The sequence below is a fragment of the Ranitomeya variabilis genome, chromosome 2 (genome assembly GCF_051348905.1).
Source record: "Ranitomeya variabilis isolate aRanVar5 chromosome 2, aRanVar5.hap1, whole genome shotgun sequence".
NCBI lineage: Eukaryota > Metazoa > Chordata > Amphibia > Anura > Dendrobatidae > Ranitomeya > Ranitomeya variabilis.
The window spans coordinates 817160626-817177046 of record NC_135233.1 but is presented as its reverse complement, the minus strand read 5'-3'; the positions used below and the strand labels follow the sequence as shown (position 1 = coordinate 817177046).

At 42.1% G+C, this 16421-nt stretch overlaps 1 long non-coding RNA gene across 1 annotated transcript in view; it reads left to right on the top strand.

The window, feature by feature from the left end:
- The first annotated feature begins 1433 nt into the window (after positions 1-1433).
- LOC143809941 (uncharacterized) overlaps positions 1434-16421 on the top strand; it is a 60121-nt gene continuing 45133 nt past the window's right edge. The window contains exons 1-2 of the long non-coding RNA XR_013222548.1: positions 1434-1540; positions 1883-1950. This is a non-coding gene — a long non-coding RNA (uncharacterized LOC143809941). The remainder of the gene's footprint in view (positions 1541-1882; positions 1951-16421) is intronic.

Here is a 16421-nt window from a genome sequence, read left to right as displayed (position 1 = left end):
GTTCCGCGTTTGGTAAAATGGATAAAGCAGTTTTATTCTTCGGGTCAGTACGATTACAGTGATACCTCATTTATATCTTTTTTTATGTTTTGGTGCTTTTATATGATAAAATTATTTTATAGAAAAAATTATTATTTTTGCATCGCTTTATTCTGAGGACTATAACTTTTTTATTTTTTCTTTGATGATGCTGTATGGTGACTTGTTTTTTGCGGGACAAGATGACATTTTCAGCGGTACCATGGTTATTTATATCCGTCTTTTTGATTGCGTGTTATTCCACTTTTTGTTTGGCGGTATGATAATAAAGCGTTGTTTTTTGCCTCGTTTTTTTTTTTGCGGTGTTTACTGAAGGGGTTAACAAGTGGGATAGTTTTATAGGTCAGGTCATTACGGACGCTGCGATACTAAATATGTGTACTTTTATTGTTTTTTTATTTAGATAAAGAAATGTATTTATAGGAACAATATATATTTTTTGGGGGAATTTTTTTGGGGATTTTTTTTTTTTTTACACATGTGAATATATATTTTTTTTACACTATAACATTGCCCCAGGGGAGGCATCATGTTATATTGTAAGATCGCCGATCTCACACTTTGCTGTGCACTGTGTCAGATCGGCGATCTGACATGCACAGCTCCTGGAGGCTTCCCGGCGCCTGCTCTGAGCAGGCGCAGTGAAGCCACCTCCCTGCAGGACCCAGATGCTGTGGCCATCTTGGATCTGGGCTCGCTGCAGGGAGGAAGAGGTAAGAGACCCACATCGCGTTGCTCCGGGGGTCTCAGGGAAGCACGCAGGGCCCCCTCCCTGCGCAAATCTTCTCTGTACCGCCTTGTACCGATCGTCTCATCTCAGGGAAGCACGCAGGGAGCCCACTCCCTGCGCGATGCTTCCCTGTACCGCCGGAACACTGCGATCATGTTTGATCGCAGTGTGCCGGGGTTAATGTGCCGGGAGCGGTCCGTGACCGCTCCTGGCACATAGTGCCGGATGTCAGCTGCGAAATTCAGCTGACACCCGGCCGCGATCGGCCGCGCTCCCCCCGTGAGCGCGGCCGATCGCGCTGGACATACTATCCCGTCGGTGGTCATACGGGCCCACCCCACCTCGACGGGATAGTACGTCCGATGTCAGAAAGGGGTTAAAAAGAAAATACCATTTACTTTCCAGAACTGAATGGTATATTTTTCTAACCTAAAATTTACATTTTCACAATAATTAACATTGCAAAATATTTATTTTAAAATCCTTAAAGGAAGACATGTTTTCTTTTCCCCTTTTTTACTTTGCTTCTTGACACAATGGAAAAAAAAATATTGTGGGAAATCATTAAACAAAATATTCAAAATTAACCTATACATTGAAATAAGTCAGTGTTCCATTTCTCCAATACCTCACAATGGAGAATAAAGAGAATGCGGCAGACATGCTGTATTTCATAGCACTGTACAGAGCAGATGCTTTGTTCTTCAAGCTATTGTGCTTTCCTTGTATTCCTTTGGGCGGAGGAATCATTTTGCACTTGCTAAAGAATTGGTAAGCTCAGGTCTTGCATTTGAATGACTCCTGGTGCATCAGATCTACATTTTGAAAGTCATCTTTTGAGATAAAAAGAAGCATCAGTTGGGAAAAATAATCATCACATCAATTCAGGGTCAGGAAGAATTTCCTATGCCACAAATGAAATATGAGCTGGTGGAGCCATCTGATCCAGAATAAGAAGCATGACCATTTACAACAGAATTCACAATGTCTTTTGCACCTTAAGGGGATTTTTTTTTTTAAAGCTCAAACATGTAGTCTTTCTTGGTCAATGAGATGTATTGCCTCTCCAGTTTAAATGTAAAAAATGTATTTCCCTATTCTTTTTTTTAATAGCAGGTTTTGCAAGTCCCTGTAGAAGCATTGCGGCTGTGAATAAAAGAAGAGTGGCAAATATGTGAAAAGTAAGAAATGTTAAAAATTGCTAGGTTAAAATTACTTTTTTGGTTTAAATTCAAATTATTGCAGATACCAGTGAAGAAGTAGTACAATGCACAAGTGGATTCAATGCGCATAGATCAAAGTAAAAATCCATAAAGGGTTTATATTTCAAAATAAACACTTCTTTATTTCTATAATTAAAGGAAGCACAAGCGGTAATGAAAGAAAGGAAAATAGAAAAGTTACTTTGTTACAGAGTTACTTTGGTTTTCCCAGTGTGCCAGTCTCTAGCACAGTTAGCATACAAATTAATTTTTATTAATAGTGACTTCAAGCTGTAATTATTGAACTATATTTTCCATTATTTAAACTCTGCAGCATAGGGATGTACTAGAATAAGAAGATATTAATATGATGGAATATGCCATTGTTTTAGATATGTTTCTGTATATTAGCATACAATGTATTTGTTGGACAATAAGTGGGGAACAAAGAAAGGGCAATAGAGTGCTATCCTGATTACATGATGACCAGAGGTGGTAAGGCTCACCTGCTATGGTTGTGTGAGACACAATACTGAAATGGTATAAAAGATAATTCCAGCTGATGCAACCCCTCAGGTTGGTAAATATGACGTGTTAATAGTAGTAGTAGGGAAACAGCAAGTGATCTGCCCTGTTGGTGTGCATCTGATCAAGACATCAGAGTCTTCCAAAGAGATAACGGTGCGGTCTATTCTCTATGCGTTTCACAGTAACCACAGACATTTGTAGTTCTCTTAAAGAAGTTGTAATTACTTTGAAATGTGTAGAGAATAATTAGCACTCTCATCTCTTCTTCTGACTTCTTGATTGTATGCACACCAGCAGCGCAGATCACCCGCTATTTTCCTCCTACTACTATACAATGGATTTGGGTATTTTACAGAAGCATAATTTAGATGACTTGATGTATTTGGCACAGGGATGTGGCTGTCCTTTTCTAATATCCTGCAGATTCCCAGTCTTTCTTAGTCCAACTTGGTGGTCAGTGCCAGTAGCCACAGACTGCCCTCTTCCTCTTTGGGGTTGGCCATTGTTGCTGTGGTTTTATGCTGGTGGGTTGGCGCGGTTTGAAGACAGCATGTTGTCTGCCCTGCCTGTGCATTGCCGCTGTGGCAGTGGTCGGCGCGTGGCTCTGCTCCCTTTGGGTGGTAGAACCCACAACGAGGTTTGCCATGATGTGGCAGTGGGCTTCATACAGTCTGATCAGAATGTTAAACTAAAAACCTCATGTTCAATTATATATTGTAATGTGCTGCTGTAGTGTAGTATTGTGCAACCTCCACCAGGGGGAGCTGGTACAGGAAAAGAGGTTGTACACACAGCACAGCAATACGGAACAACAACACAGGTGTCACAGGTAATGCAAGAGAAGTCAGACAAGCCAAAGGTCATACACATAGAGGTAAGCGCAGTACACAGGGGAAGTCAGAAGAATGGTCGGGGACAAACAAGAAGTCAGAACCTACCGGGAACGTGGTAACAAAACGTGAGACGTAAGACGAAGTCGGGATACAAGCCAAGGGTCAGAACAAGTCATAAACGGGTACAGGCAGTCAGAGGCAAAAAGGAACACTAGTACAAGTGAACAGGTCAGGTGCTCAAGCCGTGCAGCATGAACTATAGCAGACACTGGGCCACAGGCTGCAGAGGACTTAAATAGCTCAGCCAGCTTTAAAGTGAGGCAGAGGGAATTAACTCCCACATGACCAGTCCAGAGACAAGACAGCTGAACATAAACACAGAACTGGATCATGACATATATATTTTTGCCCAGCGGCATTAGATCATTGTATGATTTTTTTTATAGGTGCTGTCCACTCCCTTTGTATCAGCATAAAATCTATTTTGTTTTGCATTTTTAAAGGGTTCTCTGAGAAATGTGTTACGATAAATAATATGTAAGGATTTAAAGATGCCAGCTACTATCAATCACACCCCTGTCCTAGATTTCAGGCCTACGGAAAGCACAAGACAGAGTCCTGTCAGGACTCCTCCATGTCCTGTCAGGTTCAGTGAACGGAGGAATGCAGGTTCAGGATGCTCTAATGTGACCTCTGTCTCCTGCTTTACCCAGCCCCGTCCTGAAATCTAGGACGCGGTGTGATTGATGGTAGATGCCATCTTTGAATCCTGACAGAGTACAGTACATAAAGCATACCTTTTTGCTAAATGAAGGTATTTATAAAAATGTTTACTATTTAAATGTGTATTAATTATTTATTTTAGCACATTTCTCGGAGAACCTCTTTAAGTGCTTGGATAGTGTGCAAAAGTTTAAATTTATTTTAATGAGTTTTGTATGTTTATTTTTGTTTTGTGTCTAATTATTAATATTTGTATTTATGCTTAAAATGTTCGCATGTTTTCTCTACACTTTTTCCTTTTTCTTTAATACTATATTTTGAGGTGTACTGTACAATATAAAATAAAAAACAAACAAAAAAAACAACAACTCGTTTCTGGTATATGGCTCTCCAGTATTCTGGCAGTAATTGTATGCATTTTGTTCCTCCACATAAAAAAGTTTAAATCATGAAATATTACATTCTGTGGTGTACAGCCAAAAAGAAATGACACAAGAAAAATACCTACATTTAATGCACTCATTAATTACTTTCCCTTGAAGAAGGCATTAAATACTGTACAATTATGAATAATCTCTTAGCAAGTATCAGCGCACTAAGAGATAATGCAGTGCATGCTGTAAAAGGTGCTTCAGGCACAGCTTAAACTATCTAATGAATTAGTTCTTAAGTATTCTACATGACTATAAATTCTCAAGACTATATCCTATTTGCATTAAGATTACAGTATGTGAAAATTGTAATGCACTATAATACAGAATTCAGGGGAAGCAGCTTTATAGTTCTATGTCAACCACAATATATTGAGAGATAATTTCAGACTTAATTTTAACCTGTTAAGTGTGACTTAGCAAAGTTTGCAAAGCTGTTTGGCCTGATACATATTAAAGAATTCAATACTTTTTGAATGTTATCCCCTGTTGACTATACAGTATATGTATTGTATACAGCCCATGCTAGCACAGGCTTAATGTCTCAGTGACAGCTACTTTATTACTTTGTCTTCACTAATTGCTGCTTCAATTGGTCACATTTTCTGACACTCAGTTTTGTCTTTACATTTTTTGCACTTTATGTCCTTTTCTCAGGATACTTATTTATATACATTGTATGTCCCTTTTTTAATGACCTAGCATCTTTCTCATTATAATTGTTATATATATATGATTGTATCACTAAAAATTATTTTTTAAGAAGTTCCTTTTGGTCACCACAGCGTTTTACTTTGTGGGTTACCAATTCTGTGATTATTTTAGTCAATTAGTAAAAAATGTATGAAATAAGATAAAATTAGAATTGTAATTCTAGCACTGCTCATTAAAATAGGCTGCTAGGCTCACCTGGTGAGGTGGACTCACAAAGCCATAGTCATGGTAGACACATGGACCCAGGACATTAGCACATGTGGTTGGAAGGAACATGGAACAGAGAGGACTTGGACACATAAGAAGACACAGAACCAAGAGGGTAGATTAAGAAGAAAATGTCAGATCTGAAGTGTCACACTCACACTCTGACTGGTGGGCGTGAGCTTGGGGGGTTTGTACCACTGTACCACAAACCAGACTACCCTGGAAGGGGCGTGACTATGACAGCTGCCTGGGTTTTCACTGGAGCCTCTGATGGTGAGGTCAGGCTTGTGCAGCAGGCAGCTGCCATTTGCTACTCCAGGGTGGTGTCTGGCTGTGGCTGCTGATCCCACTTGGAGAACAGGAACACTAGGACAGGTGCGGGCATCAGGCAGGACTGGCAGAGGAGCACGGCTGAAACTCAGACGAGTAGGCTGGCATGGCTGAGACACAGGGCTGGCAGAGACACGGCAGAGAACACAGGGCTGGCAGGCATGGCAGAGAACACAGGGCTGGCAGTCACAGCAGAGAACACAGGGCTGGCAGGCACTGCAGAGAACACAGGGCTGGCAGGCACGGCAGAGAACACAGGGCTGGCAGGCACAGCAGAGAACACAGGGCTGGCAGGTACGGCAGAGAACACAGGGCTGGCAGGCATGACAGACACAGGGCTGGCAGGAACAACAGAGACACAGGGCTGGTTGGTGTGGTGTATGAAGGAACAGGTAGGGACCTGTTCACACAGGAGGTGCAGGTACGGATATGAAGTATGAAGGAACAGGTTAAGACCTGTTCACACAGGAGGTGCAGGTAAGGAAACAAGCAGGAAGGAATGAAGTATGAAGGAACTGGTTGGGGCCTGTTCACACAGGAGGTGCAAGCAAGGAAGATAAGCAGGAAGGAATGAAGTATGAAGGAACAGGTTGGGACCTGTTCACACAGGAAGAGAAGTGCAAGGCTGCAGATAGGAGTGGAAGAGCAGCAAGAGATTGCGTAGCAACAAAAGCTAAGCAGAGCAGAACCGCAAGGAATGCGGAGAGGAGCTGCAGCAAGAGATTTCTGCAGAATCTAAGCAGAGCGGAGCCACAAGGAATGTGGAGAGGAGCTGCAGCAAGAGATTACTGCAGCAACGGAATCGGAGCAGAGTAGAGTAGAATGGAGCAGAGGTAAAGCCACAAAGGTACAGAGCAGGCAGAGCCGCAAGAGTGCGGAGCGTAAGCAGACTGAGAACACAAGGAAAGACACAGCAGGGAAGGAAGCCACAGACAAGGAGACTGAGATAAGACTAACTTCAGACAAGAAACAAGAGCAAAGACACAGGGACCAGGATATTCTGCCTCCTGGAGGGCGGACAACAAGATCAAGGCAAGAACACTGAGAGAAGCCTCCAGAGAGGGAGTAACACAGAGCAAACTCAGAAGCTAAACACAAACTGAGCTAACACATTGCACAGGCCCAGTCCACTGGGTGGAGCTGCACTAAATACTGGAGGCCTCTTGGTAATTGGTCAGGAACAGATTAGACAGGTGCACCTGATTCCTATAAGAACCAGAGAGTTCAGGCTCCATCCTCCATGCACACAGCCAGGAAGCATGCAGAGAGCAGAGAAACAGAATATGGAGCTGGCAAGAATCAGAAACCACATCATGGCCTGGAGCAGTGGGTAAGATAGTGTGAGAGATGAGAGGCCATGCCGTGATGCCAGCAAAGTTGTTACATGAAGCATCAAACAGATGAAATCACAGCAGATTGTGTTAGGGCTGGCGGAACGCACCGAGTAAATATTGAGGTAGAATAGGTGCGGTTCGCAGACCGGGGTCCACCGTGCAGGAGTGGAACCTGCTGCTAGTAAATGGCGGCACTACCCCTGAATAGACACGGGTTCCATCACCCGGCCTGCACAGGAGCGAACTCTGTTACTTCACAGAGTCGCCGGGATTAAAGAAGACGCTGTGCTCTGTTAACCTCACAGGGGATCAAAGCTCATAAACATAGCAGGTAGCGTACAATGGTCGTACAGTCAGCAACAGCACTCAAACAATTCCTCTCCGGAGGTGCTGGAATTCTAGTGGCTATACGCCAGCCCTGAATTCATACACACAACCTCCTCTCCGGAGGAGCCAGAATTCTAACGGCTTACAGCCGACCTGTCATGAATCCCCAATGGCTAGGGATAGCACAGGATTAGCAAAGTATAATAAATATCGGACGAGCTCTAGGGTGATGGAACCTGGACTGACCACTGCCCTACGCCTGACAAACGCAACTAGAGATAGCCAGGGAGCGTGCCTACGTTGGTTCTAGACGCCACGCACCAGCCTAAGAGCTAACTAGTACTGCAGAGGAAACAAAGACCTCACTTGCCTCCAGAGGAATTAACCCCAAAGATATAGTTGCCCCCCACATGTATTGACGGTGAAATGAGAGGAAGGCACACACATAGAGATGATGTATATAGCTTTAGCAAATAGAGGCCCGCTGAAAACTAGAAAGCAGAATGACACAAAAGGGGACTGAGCGGTCAGCAAAAAACCCTAATCAAAAAAACCATCCTGAGATTACAAGAACCCATGTGCCAACTCATGGCACATGGGGAGAACCTCAGTCCACTAGAGCAACCAGCTAACAAAGAGACATTCTAAGCAAGCTGGACAAAAAAACCAAACAACTGAAAATCAGCACTTAGCTTATCCTGAAAGATCTGGGAGCAGGTAGGCAGGAACCAAACAGAGCACATCTGAACACATTGATAGCCGGCAAGGGAAATGACAGAAAGGCCAGGTAAAATAGGAAACACCCAGCCTCTGATGGACAGATGGAAACCAAAGGCCGCAACCCACCAAAGTCACCCAGTACCAGCAGTAACCACCAGAGGGAGCCCGCAAACAGAATCCACAACACCGACCCTGAGCACATGTTTACAAAGACCACGAGGCAGCTAAGCTCATACACATATAAACATAAGTTGATACTAGCGCATGGCCATGCGTCCATGCGAACCTTTTATAGAGGAAGCTCTCCAGGACCTTCCTAGTGGTCCAATTGGAACTGCTTCAGGACCTGAGCATGTCACCCCCGACCTCCAATGAGAGGACGCCCCTTGGGCATGCTCAGTAGCGGAAAAGCAGGACTTAGTCCCAGGAGCATCTGCTTGCTGCTGAACAGTGCTGGTTACAATGGCTGAACCTCGAAGATCAGCAGTAACCAAGCGCACAGTATCTGACTGAGCCAGATGCTAGGACCGACGTCTCCGCTGAGCAGGCTCCACTGCGACTGAAGAAGAATGGGAGACCGCAGTGGAGGTGGCTCAAGATTCCCCCTGTGCAGCGGCCGGAACTCGACACCTAACATATTGCAATGTAAAGTGATCAGTCTCTAACATCTGTTTGTGATGCTAGTAGCAAACGATGGACCAAACAGCAGCTAACAAGTGGAGACTTAACTAGCAGTTCTGAGTATTTTATATTAACCACTGGCATTTCCAAAGATGAATGCAGTGTAGCATAAATAGTCTCTAAATATCTGTTTGTGATGCTTACTGCAATCAATGAGTTAACTAGCAGGTAGCAAGTAGATGCTTTAACAGCAGGTCAGAGGGTTTGTAGAGATTACTAAAGTTTATAAAGGTCACTGCAACAGAAAACACTGGTTGGGATAAACTCCAAATGCACAGTAACTGAAACTATTCAACTATCTGAATTCTCTGACACAAGGCCTTGGGAGAATGATGTCACTGAAGAATACTAGGCCACTTGTAAGACCATGGAGAAAGAGATCAGAGCTTGGCCCTGAAGGATGTGTAACATTACACCCCCCCCATCTTTTTTTTTTATTTGGGGCCCCTCGAGAATAGACAGTTGAAGAATAAAGAAAAAACTTGGAATTCAATCTCTTAAGCAAAATTGAAGCATTAATGTACTCTTTTGGTACCCAGCCTCTCTCCTCATGACTGTATGCTTTCCAGTCTTATAGTAGAAGAGATTTCCTCTTACAATACACAACTTGGTTAATCTTATATCATACTCTGTGTCTGTATCAGAGGTAAAAGCAGGAACTGTTTTGACTACAGGAGAAAATGTGTTTAGAACCCAGTACATATTGGGGAAATATGAAAAATATTAGGATTTTTTTTTTAGCTCAGAAGGTAGTTGTAGATGTAAAGTGAATGGATACATATCCTGAATTACTTGGAATGGGCTGATGAGCTTAGGAACTAATTTTCTGCAATGAGTCTTCAAACTGATGTTTTTCATTGAAACTGAAAGCTTATCTCCAGTAAAGATGCTGGAAACAGGTCTACAGTCTATCAGCACTCTTCTTTTCCTTTGCCACTGGCAGATTGGATTGCACCGCATCCAGATGTTTTGCTCGCCCTGAGAAATGCTGCACACAGTGAGAACTAGACTTCTTAGTGCAACTGGCAGTGGAAGATGAGGTTCTTGACCATACACTGTAACAAATTGAGATTTCCCAGGAGACTCTGAAGCTAAATTGTTGTGGGTGAATTTTGCCCGAGGAAGTAGATTCAGCTAATTATCAAGATGGAAGTTGAAGAAAATTTGTAGCTATTGCTCCATGAACGGATTAATTATCTCAGTTTGCTCATTACTTTGGTGACGATAGGCTGAGGAGAAGTCTAAAGAAACTTTTAAATTCTTTCAAAGGACCTTCTAGACCCTCCAAACAAATTGCACACCACTGTCAGAAACTGTGCAAGATGTGAGTCCATGGAACTGGAAATTTATTTTGAGAAAAACTTGCACCAACTGTGAAGCAGATGAAATCCTGCTAATAAAACAATACAAGGTATCTTGGCAAAAAATGAAGAAAAAGAAGCCACTATATGTTATGCACACCACCCAAGATCATGTAGTATAAAACAGGAAACTTTTTTGGCAACAAGGTTAAAAGCAATTAAAAACAATGCAACACTCCACCACATAAACCCAATTCCTGTGTAAACAATAGCAATACACAATTATGCAAACTAGAACAGTAAACAATGGCAACCAGAAAAAAGTGTACCTGAGGTAATATGCAGATATAGAATTCTAAACCGCACACTGACCAGGTGGATGGTGCACAGCACCAAGGCATAAGAATATAAATAACACCTTGAATCAAATAAACAACAAAGAATGTGCAACAAGGATATTATAAAACCCTGTAGAGGGATAAGGTGCTAGAGTATAGGTGCAAGGTCCAACCTGTCAGGAGCGGGAGGTGGGGAAGTGGACACCCAACGCGTATCACTGTTACCAGGACAGCTTCGTCAGGGGAAGTGGATATGGAGCTACCAATATGGTGTATAAATACCTGTATCTTTAATGGTAAATGTCGCCCGGTGTGTGTAGCTGGCAGGCCGGAAGATGGAAGTGACGGCTCCTGATCACATAATGCAAGCAGACGTCTCTGCTGTAGTGTGTCTAGTGTGCACACGCTGTTCAAAAGATCAGCGTGCCACACGAGACAGGAAATGAAGCGCATGCGCGTCTCCCATGAGTCAAGACGATAAGGGTTTAGGTACCAGTTAGGTCCCTGGAATCTAAGGACATTAGAGGAACAGTACGCTATGACATTAGTAATATGAGTGAAGGGACTTAGTATGAGGTAAATAGGAATCCCTTAGGATAATAAAAAATGAAAACAAAGAATCTCCTGCGAAAGTCCCCAAGAGCCCCAGGGCTAATCAAACAAGAGTGAAATAGTAAAAAGTAACAAGTAAATTCTTACATTTATTTAAATCCATTTGAATGTGCAAAAGTATGGAATCTGCCAAGAACAATTACAAGATAAAGCATCATTAGATTGGCATGCCCATGTGCAGACTAATATGGAGTAAAAGGAATGGTCGGTATATGTCACATGGACCAGAAAGAATGTAATGGTCCATGCAGCGTGCACCGGGACCAAGTAGTGGGAAAAGATGATATATGTAAATAGGGAAACCCCAAGCAAAAAGGTTGACACAACCATTATTAAAATAAAATATAAGGTATCTTGGATAATTGAACCACTGCAACCCGGATAGAGGTGAAGCCGTGTTCCTCAGGGAGATCCATAAGAAAGTCTATAGAAATTTCAGACAAGGGCTCTAATTGTACAGTTGTGTAGAATGAGTTTGAAGAGAAACAAGAAGTGCTTGATGTGAGGATTTGAACTGCGCACACCGAGGGCAGGATGGTCTAAATTCTTTGACGTCCTGTCTAAATTTGGTCCCCTGTAGAAACCAGTGAGGAGTACAGCAATTTGTTTAACTCCAGGGTGATTGTAGTGAAGAGACGTGTGGGCAGAAGGTAAGCCTTTGCAGCAGAGAGCTTTTGAGATTAGAGAATGTCTGTTAGGTGGAGAATTAGAAGAAGAGATGGTAGTAAAGATACATTGAGGTTCAATTACATGTTAAAATGCATCTTTAGTGGTTTTTAAAAAGATCAAAGGACCTGGATAGGGAGTCAGCCCAGAGGTTTTCTTGCCTGGATGGCAGGTGAGAATAAGAAGGGCAATTGAGCTTGTCAGGGATTCAGCCTATGGTCTGACTGCAGACATTCCATATTTTTATGGTCGGTATAGATGATCACTGGGAAATTATCTACATGAAGACATGTCACCATTATTCAACAGTTAATTTTATGTTTAAGAGCTCATGATCACCATTGGAATAATTTGGCTCTGCTGAAGAAAATTTTGTGAGGGAATAGCTCATACACCAAAAGCAGAGGCTTCCACTTTAAGTAAAAATGATCTGTTGACATCAGGATGGTGTAGGACAGGAGCAGTGAAAAAACAAGATTTTGCTTCTTGGAAAACTTAGAGGAATCCGACCACTTCCAAGAATTGGCTCCCATCTGAATTAGAGCCGTAAGAAGATCAACCACTTCAGAATAGTTTTAAATGCACTGGAAGTAATAATTAGCAAAGCTGAGGAATGTTTAGAGTACTTTGAGAACAACTTGTTGTGGCATAGTCAAAACAGTGTTATTTTATTCTGGATCCATATGTAGACATCCAGAAGAGATGATGTATCAAAGGAATGGAAGTTCATGATGCTCAAAGAGACATTTCTCCAACTTACCATAAAGATGGGTTTGTCGAAATCTTTTCATAATGGAGCAGATGGTGAGACATGCTTGAAAAAGACCTGTAACAGCTAGAGGCGTCGCATCCTGTGTATGGCATAATAGAGATGTTTTGAACTTCATCACCTACTGGACGCTGTTTACTATAATCCTGTGCATGCTTATTCCAAGTATGTTCCTTGTATTTTGGAACTTGAGTCTTCATACTAGAGAATGTCCTGATCTGCTCTTTGGTCTTTTGAAGAGTGCTGAGAAATAACCCTATACGTTTTATGATTGTCATCCAGATAGACAAGTTCCTACTGCTGCATAATGAAAGATCTAATTTACAAATGGCTGGAACCCAGCAGGTTTGTTGCATAACTCAAAATCGTAATTAGATTTGCATAGTGACCATTATGGATATTCAACACAAACTTCCATTCATAGCGTTGTTTAATACAGGTTAGGTTCTAAGCTCCACATGTGTTTAATTTGGTAAAGATGGTAGCACCTTTAGCCCTGTCAAATTGAAATGGACCTGGGAGTATGGGTGGATGACAAACTCACATTTAGTGGCCAGTGTCAGGCAGCTGCTACAAAGGCAAATAAAATAATGGGATGCATTAAAAGAGGCATAGATGCTCATGAGGAGAACATAATTTTACCTCTATACAAGTCACTAGTTCGACCACACTTAGAATACTGTGTAGAATACTGTGTACAGTTCTGGTCTCGGAAAGTTTGGAAAAACAAAGGCTAAGGTGTGATCTTATGTTAATGTATAAATATATGATGGGACAGTCCAAAGACCTTTCTGATGATCTTTTTAATCATAGACCTGAGACAGGGGCATCCTCTACGTCTGGAGGAAAGAAGGTTTAAGCATAATAACAGACGCGGATTCTTTACTGTAAGAGCAGTGAGACTATGGCACTCTCTGTCGTATGATGTTGTAATGAGTGATTCATTGCTTAAATTTAAGAGGGGACTGGATGCCTTTCTTGAAAAGTATAATGTTACAGGGTATATATATTAGATTCCTTGTTAGGGTGTTGATCCAGGGAACTAGTCTGATTGCCGTATGTGGAGTCGGGAAGGAATTTTTTCCCCAGTGTGGAGCTTACTCTTTGTCACATGGTGTTTTTTTGCCTTCCTCTGGATCAACATGTTAGGGCATGTTAGGTTAGGCTATGGGTTGAACTAGATGTACTTAAAGTCTTCCTTCAACCTTAATAACTATGTTAGTAAATATTTCTGAGATGAGGGGTAAATGATATCAGTCTCCCACAGGATTTGATTTAAACCCTGATAGGCTATGCATAGTCTCAGATGCCCAACTTTCTTTTTTATTAAATCAGATCATTTTCATACAACCCTCCTTTCGAGTTTCTAAAGTATGTGGACATTGCCTAGGTCCCTGGAACAGATAGTGGATAAACATAAACTCTCCCTCTGAGTGGTTCATTACCAGGAGAAGGGGAAATGGCACAGTCAAATGGCCACAGAGGAGGTAGTGTCTCAGCATTTTGATTAGTTCAGGCATGATGCAGGCAAATTGGAAGCAATGGAAACAGAGTAGAGTTTCAGAGAAGGTGGTTGATCTAGAGATTTGTGGCATTAGATGGCTGCCAGACAAAAGATGTTTCAGCCTACCGTTCAGCGGGTAGCCATCACAACTGACTATCTCATAAATAGGAGCGCTCCTGAGTTCTTCATGAGAAAGATGTCAGCATCTCCCAAACAATCACTCGACCGATGCAGCCTACATATCATAATGTCACTGAACCTGTCAATATCAGCAGGTTAGGCTAATATTTGTCTAATATTTATGGGGACCTACAGAAAAGGAAGGTCCATAAAACATCATAAAGTAGCAAACTTTAATCAGAAATTAAGCGAAACGGATCGAACATTTTCAAAAGTCGCCGACTTTTGGCAAAGTCGGGTTTCGTGAAAACCCGACCCGATCCCAGCGTGGGATCGGCCACGCGGTCGGCGATCTTCGCGCCAAAGTCGCGTTTCGTATAACGCTTTCAGCGCCTTTTCTCAGCCAATGAAGGTGGACGCAGAGTGTGGGCAGCGTGATGACATACGTCTCGATTCCCACCATCTTAGAGAAGGGCATGACAGTGATTGGCTTGCTTTCTGCGGCGTCACAGGGGCTATAAAGGGGCGTGCACGCCGACCGCCATCTTACTGCTGCCGATCTGAGCATAAGGAGAGGTTGCTGCCGCTTCGTCAGAAGCAGGGATAGCGTTAGGCAGGGTACATTAACCCCTAAACCGCTTGTGCTGTAACGATTTCCACTGTCCGACACCACCTTTTCTTTGCAGGGACAGTGGAGGCTAGATTTCTCTTCATCAGCTCTGTAGCTTATTGGGCTGCCCTAGAAGGCTCCCTGATAGCTGCATTGGTGTTTGCACGCTGCTGTGCAAACCAACTGCTTTTTTAAAAGCACAAATCCTGTTGCTCCTTCCTTTCTGCACAGCTATGTTGTTTGTTTGTCCACACTTTTTGTGTGCAGCAGTCCTTTTTATTGCTGCCTGCCATACTTTTCAGAGATTATTGTAGGGAGATAGTAATTGTAGTACAGTCCCTTGTATTTTTTTTTTTTATATATCTTCCAGCCACTTTCAGCCCCTGAAACTGTGTAGTGTAAAACAGTGGGCCTGTATTTTTCTGCACTGTCCCACACCTGAAAAGGGAGATTAATATTGCCAATCAGTGCATCTGTGCCAGTCCTGTCTGTGGTATCTTTGTCAGTCATTTTGTGCCACAGAAACTATACTGTAATATAGTGGGCCTGATTTATTCACTAGTCTCCCCCCAAAAAATAAAAATAAAGGGAGAATAATTTTGCCAAATCTGTGCATCTGTGCCAGTCCTGTCTGTGGTATCTCTGTCAGTCATTTTGTGCCACAGAAACTATACTGTCATACATTGGGCCTGATTTATTCACTAGTCTCCCATATAAAAAAATAAAAATAAAGGGAGAATAATATTGCCAAATCTGTGCATCTGTGCCAGTCGTGTCTGTGGTATCTCTGTCAGTCATTTTCAGCCACAGAAACTATACTGTCATACATTGGGCTTGATTTATTCACTAGTCTCCCATATAAAAGAAATAAAAATAAAGGGAGAATAATATTGCCAAATCTGTGCATCTGTGCCAGTCCTGTCTGTGGTATCTCTGTCAGTCATTTTGTGCCACAGAAACTATCTGTCATACATTGGGCCTGATTTATTCACTAGTCTCCCATATAAAAAAAAAAAAATAAAGGGAGAATAATATTGCCAAATCTGTGCATCTGTGCCAGTCCTGTCTGTGGTATCTCTGTCAGTCATTTTGTGCCACAGAAACTATACTGTAATATAGTGGGCCTGATTTATTCACTAGTCTCCCATATAAAAAAATAAAAAATAAAGGGAGAATAATATTGCCAAATCTGTGCATCTGTGCCAGTCGTGTTTGTGGTATCTATGTCAGTCATTTTCAGCCACAGAAACTATACTGTCATACATTGGGCCTGATTTAATCACTAGTCTCCCATATAAAAATAAATAAATAAAGGGAGAATAATATTGCCAAATCTGTGCATCTGTGCCAGTCCTGTCTGTGGTATCTCTGTCAGTCATTTTGTGCCACAGAAACTATACTGTAATATAGTGGGCCTGATTTATTCACTAGTCTCCCATATAAAAAAATAAAAAATAAAGGGAGAATAATATTGCCAAATCTGTGCATCTGTGCCAGTCGTGTTTGTGGTATCTATGTCAGTCATTTTCAGCCACAGAAACTATACTGTCATACATTGGGCCTGATTTAATCACTAGTCTCCCATATAAAAAAAAATAAATAAAGGGAGAATAATATTACCAAATCTGTGCATCTGTGCCAGTCGTGTCTGTGGTATCTCTGTCAGTCATTTTCAGCCACAGAAACTATACTGTCATACATT